This window comes from Vicugna pacos, unplaced genomic scaffold, assembly GCF_048564905.1.
Source record: "Vicugna pacos unplaced genomic scaffold, VicPac4 scaffold_20, whole genome shotgun sequence".
Classification (NCBI taxonomy): Eukaryota; Metazoa; Chordata; class Mammalia; order Artiodactyla; family Camelidae; genus Vicugna; species Vicugna pacos.
The window spans coordinates 90,513,167-90,522,289 of record NW_027328741.1 but is presented as its reverse complement, the minus strand read 5'-3'; the positions used below and the strand labels follow the sequence as shown (position 1 = coordinate 90,522,289).

General features: G+C 45.2%; 1 long non-coding RNA gene across 1 annotated transcript; it reads right to left on the bottom strand.

Annotated features, from left to right (window-relative positions):
- Window positions 1-4,067: 4,067 nt before the first annotated feature.
- LOC140693755 (uncharacterized) lies at window positions 4,068-8,986 on the bottom strand. The gene is made up of 3 exons (XR_012069453.1): window positions 8,814-8,986; window positions 4,370-4,440; window positions 4,068-4,161 (listed from the first exon to the last, which is right to left on the bottom strand). It is a non-coding gene; the product is annotated as an uncharacterized lncRNA (long non-coding RNA).
- Window positions 8,987-9,123: the final 137 nt, after the last annotated feature.

The window sequence follows — 9,123 nt, the reverse complement described above, 5'->3', positions numbered from 1 at the left end:
AATGAGTTCTGTTAAACTTCTTAAAGACTGCAAATGGGATATCAACACAATGTCAAAATAGTTGTCTTCGGACAATCCCTCCCACCACGGCTGTATAGAAACAAAGAGCTAAGCAAATATCACATTTCTGTGAAATGTATCTGGGTAGTGTTGATTCATCGATGCCCAGTTGGCAGAGAAGAAGTGCAACCTGCACTCACTCGCTCCCATGTACAGAGCAATGGAAACATCCACTCACCCAGCCCTTAGCATAGGACACTGGCCGAAGAGAGGTCTGTTACTCCCAAAGACAGGATGAGGCCTCAGGACACCTGGAAGCAGGAGAATGCAAAGCAGGGAATGGAAACCAGTGCAGGTTCGGACCCCTGGTGATGGAGCAACAAGGGTGAAACTCTGTTTAACTTGGACGCACACTCTCAAGCGGACAGGAGACATGGGTTTGAAGGTGATGTGCTGAGATTTACAAGAGTGCACAGCAGATGCTTGGCTGAGAGAACTCAAAGAAACCAGCGCAAAATATCCCCACAGTTAATTCTGAGACCAAGATCCAAGCTGCCAAATTTGAGGTAGCAGAGGCAATGGTCAGTGAGGCATAGAGCTACGGATGATGGCACACGCGGAGTCTCAGGGATCTGGAGTGCGTTGTGGGATGTGGTGGGTCGAATCAAGAGAGCAAACCGAACTGTGTACCAATAATAAATCAACCACACTGGTCGCGCGGTTGCGATTACCGATATGTCCCATGGCCACACCCAGTACATCTGCAGGACCAGGGACCAATTGGGAATTTTGCCAATAGAGCACGTGTGGGGCTGAATCAGAGATATCGTGCATCTGGTCTGAGGGATCCAGGGGGCCTTGAATTTGAAATCAGAATGAAAAGCCTTAGGATATGCTACATTCATAACCTGGGCTGGGATTATGGTTTGGTTTGAGTCACAGGATGCGCAACAACTCTGTGGTTGCCTTCGTGCACCCGTGCCACAAGGATGAGAGGACAAGGGAGAGTGGTCCAAGTCCACAGCGTGAGAAGAGGAAGCATTCCCTTCAGCACTATCTCCCAAAGGCGGATGCTACATTTTGGATGGCACCGGCACGGTACGGCACCTAGGACAACAAGGAAGGTCTGCGGGATCATTCCAGCAGGCCCTGATATGTGACATCCATAGATATGCTTCCACTGGTGTTTCTGTAGACAGAGAAGCTCTGGAAAGAACTGATTTCATTGGGACATTCCCGTGGCAATAAAAAGCAGAAGAGCACTCTCAGTTTGCTGTTTTGGAAACACTCCAAAATGACATAGAGAAGAATGCAGAGCTGAGAACTTTTAGAAGCTTCATTTCCACAAGAGGAAGTGTCCTGTGCACTTTCAGAAGTGTGAGATAAGTATAATCAAAATGAAGTTATGCTAATCGAAGTAGTATGGGTTGTTCATCACAACTAATGCAACACCAGCAATTGGAGATATACCAAACAACACACACAGGTACAGGTTATGGCATCAATGTCTAGGAGAAATTGTCCTCACAGAAATCCCATGGAATTGCGTAGAGACAAGAGTCTAAAATTTTCAATTAACAAAGCCCTAGAAGTCTACAATAGATACCTGATATTACCTGACCAGTAGAGATGAAGAAGAACAGTAAAAGAAACAGGAAGTACCATTTTCAGTTCCAAAGATATTGAAGGCGCAAAAGATAAGCTTTCAAACAACTAGTCTGCAAAACGCTATCCAGAACAAGTGTTGAAAATGAAGGTCAGGAAAACACTGAAGAACACCAGTGTCTCAGAATCACAAAAGGCAGAATACCAGAAAAGGGGAAGAGAAAGTCTCAACACGAGCCAAAAATATCAGGAAACTCAATGGTTGTGATAATATCAGGGCTAAAATTCAGTCCTTAGCAGACTAGATAATGCAGAGGGACGCGTGAATGACTGTTGAAGACAGGGGAAGAGAAAAACCTCGGTCAGAAGCAGACATAGGAAAGCAAGTGCAAACAAATGAAAACATTGCAGTTGAACCCTGGGTTAAGACAGGGCATGAAAGAATAGAAATCATGAGCCCCAGATGGAAAAGCAAGAGATAAAGAAACAAAAAGTGTCTGAGAATTTATCTGTAGAAAAATCAGACTGAAACTTGCTGAAAGCCAAGAAAGAATCATCTATGCGAATTCAGGAATTACACAGCATCCGAAGGAGGTGGAATCCCAATAGACCTACCAGCAGCTGTATGATTCAAATCAACAAAGTTCACGAATATCCGAGTGATTTACAATGCACCTGGAGGAAACAACATAGTCACAAGGAAACCTCCAGAGGGGTTTCAGCTGATATCTCGGCAGCAATATTGCAGGACAGGGAGGAGTGCCAGGACACAGACCATATCCTGAATGGCCAAATGCTGCCACCTAGGGTAGCCTATGCCACATGAACACCATTTCAAATAACGGCAGAGCTAGAGAATTCTACAGACCGGCAAATCTTAAAAGAATTCAGCAGTTCAAAAGTTTTTCTAAAAGAAAGGTTGAGAAAACTCCCCTGAATAGAAAAGCAGCAAGATGGAATGGAAAGAAGAAACCATTATTGGAAATGCAAGAAGAGCATGTGTGGCAGAGAAGAAAGAAGAAGAACTTAAGGAGGACATCAAAACCCTAAAGATGGGAGAGGGAAGCAGGAAATCATAGGTGATTGGAAGCACTCTCTTAAGTGAATCAGCTTATTTGACTCTGTTTGAAGCGAAAGGAGAGATGCATGGCCTGACGTGTTTGCAAAACAAGCGAGAAGAAGACCAACAAAGAATCAAACCAACAAACAAGCACCAAAATGGTATGGTTGGCTGACACATACAAAGGGAACCATGATTATTCAAAAGAAAATACTCAAGGTGAGGTCAAGGGTCATTCAGAACGCATCGACCCAGTATCGTGGCTTGCATGTACTCAGCACACTTGTATTCGGAAATCAGAAGCGTGCATTCATATTCGTAAATTTTGATTCATAAGAGCATATCGTGACCTAACACTAATGCCGATTTGGAATCAAATGGTTTCCTAGTCCGTGATGTAGACTTGTATGTCTTCCAACAGGATGAAGGAATGCCATATTCTAGGCTACGTAGAGAAGAAATGTAAGAAGCCTATAACAAAGGCAAGTAGCTCTGCCAAAGTGTACTAAGTGCAAAAGAGACCGACAGCAAAGTGCACATTGGGGTTGGTTTCATTTCTTGGAATTTCAGCCCCCATGAATCCAATGGATCCATGTCCTGAGAGTGTGGGTGTTTCAGCAGAAATCAGGCGACGCATATGTATTCCGGGTGTACGGATATTATAGGAACATAAGTCTCCTTTAGTGGGTCCCTGTGTACTGTGAACTGTTAGAAAGTTTAAAGACGTGTGAAACCATCAACTGAAAAGGGACACCCTTCCCTCCATTGGTACGGTGCATAGAGCTCTGAACAAAAGGAAAGAGGGAAGAAGAAAGGCCCATGGGACGCTAGTGGGTAGAATCACATTTACCTTAGGAACCTCTCGTCGGATGCAGCCCCTCCCCCAACACTGACAAGATGCAGCAGCCATTGGGGATGGCAGTTAGCGGTTGGATTCCAGGTGGAATGTTGGTGTTTACCGCGAGGCTTGTTGTGGCTGTTGGATCCTAGGTAACCGGGCAGAGTTCTGTGGGTGGATCAGTGTGATGGAGGGGCTGCCGCCCTCTGTGGAGCTTGGCTTAGGTGTTTGGTCCGGGAAGCTGTGTAAGTTGGAGATACTGCTGCTGCCCAAAGACCTGAGGTCACAGGTCAGTTTCCAGAACCTGAAAGGGCAGACAGTGGAAGATCTGCCTGTCATCAGCTTACTGGTCAGGCTCCGAGGTACTTTCAGACTTGCCCAGTCCTGGTGAAGTCGACTTTAGGGGAGACACGTAGAGAAGCTGGCCGATAAGCTGGCTGCACGGATTGAGGAGAGATGCGAACACATGGATGAGAGATGTTCTGCTACAATGGAGAATACTGGCGTGGAGACAGCTGTAGAGGATACCAGGCTCAAAAGACATTCATGAGACATATTGAAACTCACTGATACAGGCAGAAACATACGGAGTGCCAACGTGGACTTGAGGAAGTTCCTCAATTCTCTTCTCCAATAACGGGTCCAAGGTCCCTGACGTCTGAAGGAGAAGAAATGGCAGAGATGATCAAAACGCTCCTGTTCTTGGAAGAGGTCGTGAGAATCCACACGTCCCAAGGGGCATTCCCAAGCCATTCAGACCAAAATTCAACAAGCCCAGGTAAGCCTTTTCCCAGGTTTGGGCCTAGCTAGTGAGCACTTGCCCTTCCCTCCCCTCCACTCAGGCATCCATTTTGAAGGATCAGTACCTGAGCTGCAATGAAGCCATTACGAGAAGAGCAAGCCCCTCCTAGAATCAGAGTTCCTCCAGCTTCACTCTCTGTGAACAACAGTGAACACCTTAAAGGTCAAATAGTCTCGGCTGAAATAGGTAAACTTGAATACTTAGCTCACACCTAGAAACGATGTCCTTCTGCTAGATTCAGCAAATGTTGTGTTTATGTCTTCCCTGGGGTGAAGGGAGTGTGGTAAGTGAGGGGAATCTTTGACTGAACATGAATCTGTATTAGGCTTCAGTTTTTCAAGACAGTGAAGGTAAATAGTACAAGTCAGAAAGTGAACTGAACTGTAAAAGTCGCCAATGACATTAAAGACACAGCTTATGTGGATCGTCTTTCACTTGAGTCAAGCCCCCGGGGGCACTATATCATGGGGGTGCAGACTTGGTTGCGTTAAATGGCTTTAAACTACAGGATCGGATGATTAAGCGTTCTCAACACTGATAGAAAAACACCTGGTTCTCAATAGACTAGCATAACTGCAGCAGGATTCTCCTAGCTAGAATGCCTCTAGGTGCTTTTGGATTCAAACCTAAATGTATATATTTGGTTTGTTTCCTCTTGTATTTTCCTAGAGAGGGATGTTACCCCGTGAAATGCCAACATTGGCCAGTAGGTGTCATTGGGATAAAGGGCACCACATGCACAAGTGTATCCAAGGTTGGGGGTTATTCCATGTTTCCAAAAGTTATTTCATGGTTCCTGTTGGTTTCGGAGGCTTCAACCTTAAAGAGCTGACATGACCCCTTGAACAGTTTGGACTGCTAGTTTGCATTCTATCTGTCTAGCTTTTCCGTAGAGCTGACACAATGTTACCAAAATTGACAAGTCTGGCTTCTAGGTCGATTTAGTGTGTTTCAAAAAATAACTCCATTTTCGTATAACTCCCAAAACATGTAAATGAGTTCTGTTAAACTTCTTAAAGACTGCAAATGGGATATCAACACAATGTCAAAATAGTTGTCTTCGGACAATCCCTCCCACCACGGCTGTATAGAAACAAAGAGCTAAGCAAATATCACATTTCTGTGAAATGTATCTGGATAGTGTTGATTCATCGATGCCCAGTTGGCAGAGAAGAAGTGCAACCTGCACTCACTCGCTCCCATGTACAGAGCAATGGAAACATCCACTCACCCAGCCCTTAGCATAGGACACTGGCCGAAGAGAGGTCTGTTACTCCCAAAGACAGGATGAGGCCTCAGGACACCTGGAAGCAGGAGAATGCAAAGCAGGGAATGGAAACCAGTGCAGGTTCGGACCCCTGGTGATGGAGCAACAAGGGTGAAACTCTGTTTAACTTGGACGCACACTCTCAAGCGGACAGGAGACATGGGTTTGAAGGTGATGTGCTGAGATTTACAAGAGTGCACAGCAGATGCTTGGCTGAGAGAACTCAAAGAAACCAGCGCAAAATATCCCCACAGTTAATTCTGAGACCAAGATCCAAGCTGCCAAATTTGAGGTAGCAGAGGCAATGGTCAGTGAGGCATAGAGCTACGGATGATGGCACACGCGGAGTCTCAGGGATCTGGAGTGCGTTGTGGGATGTGGTGGGTCGAATCAAGAGAGCAAACCGAACTGTGTACCAATAATAAATCAACCACACTGGTCGCGCGGTTGCGATTACCGATATGTCCCATGGCCACACCCAGTACATCTGCAGGACCAGGGACCAATTGGGAATTTTGCCAATAGAGCACGTGTGGGGCTGAATCAGAGATATCGTGCATCTGGTCTGAGGGATCCAGGGGGCCTTGAATTTGAAATCAGAATGAAAAGCCTTAGGATATGCTACATTCATAACCTGGGCTGGGATTATGGTTTGGTTTGAGTCACAGGATGCGCAACAACTCTGTGGTTGCCTTCGTGCACCCGTGCCACAAGGATGAGAGGACAAGGGAGAGTGGTCCAAGTCCACAGCGTGAGAAGAGGAAGCATTCCCTTCAGCACTATCTCCCAAAGGCGGATGCTACATTTTGGATGGCACCGGCACGGTACGGCACCTAGGACAACAAGGAAGGTCTGCGGGATCATTCCAGCAGGCCCTGATATGTGACATCCATAGATATGCTTCCACTGGTGTTTCTGTAGACAGAGAAGCTCTGGAAAGAACTGATTTCATTGGGACATTCCCGTGGCAATAAAAAGCAGAAGAGCACTCTCAGTTTGCTGTTTTGGAAACACTCCAAAATGACATAGAGAAGAATGCAGAGCTGAGAACTTTTAGAAGCTTCATTTCCACAAGAGGAAGTGTCCTGTGCACTTTCAGAAGTGTGAGATAAGTATAATCAAAATGAAGTTATGCTAATCGAAGTAGTATGGGTTGTTCATCACAACTAATGCAACACCAGCAATTGGAGATATACCAAACAACACACACAGGTACAGGTTATGGCATCAATGTCTAGGAGAAATTGTCCTCACAGAAATCCCATGGAATTGCGTAGAGACAAGAGTCTAAAATTTTCAATTAACAAAGCCCTAGAAGTCTACAATAGATACCTGATATTACCTGACCAGTAGAGATGAAGAAGAACAGTAAAAGAAACAGGAAGTACCATTTTCAGTTCCAAAGATATTGAAGGCGCAAAAGATAAGCTTTCAAACAACTAGTCTGCAAAACGCTATCCAGAACAAGTGTTGAAAATGAAGGTCAGGAAAACACTGAAGAACACCAGTGTCTCAGAATCACAAAAGGCAGAATACCAGAAAAGGGGAAGAGAAAGTCTCAACACGAGCCAAAAATATCAGGAAACTCAATGGTTGTGATAATATCAGGGCTAAAATTCAGTCCTTAGCAGACTAGATAATGCAGAGGGACGCGTGAATGACTGTTGAAGACAGGGGAAGAGAAAAACCTCGGTCAGAAGCAGACATAGGAAAGCAAGTGCAAACAAATGAAAACATTGCAGTTGAACCCTGGGTTAAGACAGGGCATGAAAGAATAGAAATCATGAGCCCCAGATGGAAAAGCAAGAGATAAAGAAACAAAAAGTGTCTGAGAATTTATCTGTAGAAAAATCAGACTGAAACTTGCTGAAAGCCAAGAAAGAATCATCTATGCGAATTCAGGAATTACACAGCATCCGAAGGAGGTGGAATCCCAATAGACCTACCAGCAGCTGTATGATTCAAATCAACAAAGTTCACGAATATCCGAGTGATTTACAATGCACCTGGAGGAAACAACATAGTCACAAGGAAACCTCCAGAGGGGTTTCAGCTGATATCTCGGCAGCAATATTGCAGGACAGGGAGGAGTGCCAGGACACAGACCATATCCTGAATGGCCAAATGCTGCCACCTAGGGTAGCCTATGCCACATGAACACCATTTCAAATAACGGCAGAGCTAGAGAATTCTACAGACCGGCAAATCTTAAAAGAATTCAGCAGTTCAAACGTTTTTCTAAAAGAAAGGTTGAGAAAACTCCCCTGAATAGAAAAGCAGCAAGATGGAATGGAAAGAAGAAACCATTATTGGAAATGCAAGAAGAGCATGTGTGGCAGAGAAGAAAGAAGAAGAACTTAAGGAGGACATCAAAACCCTAAAGATGGGAGAGGGAAGCAGGAAATCATAGGTGATTGGAAGCACTCTCTTAAGTGAATCAGCTTATTTGACTCTGTTTGAAGCGAAAGGAGAGATGCATGGCCTGACGTGTTTGCAAAACAAGCGAGAAGAAGACCAACAAAGAATCAAACCAACAAACAAGCACCAAAATGGTATGGTTGGCTGACACATACAAAGGGAACCATGATTATTCAAAAGAAAATACTCAAGGTGAGGTCAAGGGTCATTCAGAACGCATCGACCCAGTATCGTGGCTTGCATGTACTCAGCACACTTGTATTCGGAAATCAGAAGCGTGCATTCATATTCGTAAATTTTGATTCATAAGAGCATATCGTGACCTAACACTAATGCCGATTTGGAATCAAATGGTTTCCTAGTCCGTGATGTAGACTTGTATGTCTTCCAACAGGATGAAGGAATGCCATATTCTAGGCTACGTAGAGAAGAAATGTAAGAAGCCTATAACAAAGGCAAGTAGCTCTGCCAAAGTGTACTAAGTGCAAAAGAGACCGACAGCAAAGTGCACATTGGGGTTGGTTTCATTTCTTGGAATTTCAGCCCCCATGAATCCAATGGATCCATGTCCTGAGAGTGTGGGTGTTTCAGCAGAAATCAGGCGACGCATATGTATTCCGGGTGTACGGATATTATAGGAACATAAGTCTCCTTTAGTGGGTCCCTGTGTACTGTGAACTGTTAGAAAGTTTAAAGACGTGTGAAACCATCAACTGAAAAGGGACACCCTTCCCTCCATTGGTACGGTGCATAGAGCTCTGAACAAAAGGAAAGAGGGAAGAAGAAAGGCCCATGGGACGCTAGTGGGTAGAATCACATTTACCTTAGGAACCTCTCGTCGGATGCAGCCCCTCCCCCAACACTGACAAGATGCAGCAGCCATTGGGGATGGCAGTTAGCGGTTGGATTCCAGGTGGAATGTTGGTGTTTACCGCGAGGCTTGTTGTGGCTGTTGGATCCTAGGTAACCGGGCAGAGTTCTGTGGGTGGATCAGTGTGATGGAGGGGCTGCCGCCCTCTGTGGAGCTTGGCTTAGGTGTTTGGTCCGGGAAGCTGTGTAAGTTCGAGATACTGCTGCTGCCCAAAGACCTGAGGTCACAGGTCAGTTTCCAGAACCTGAAAGGGCAGACAGTG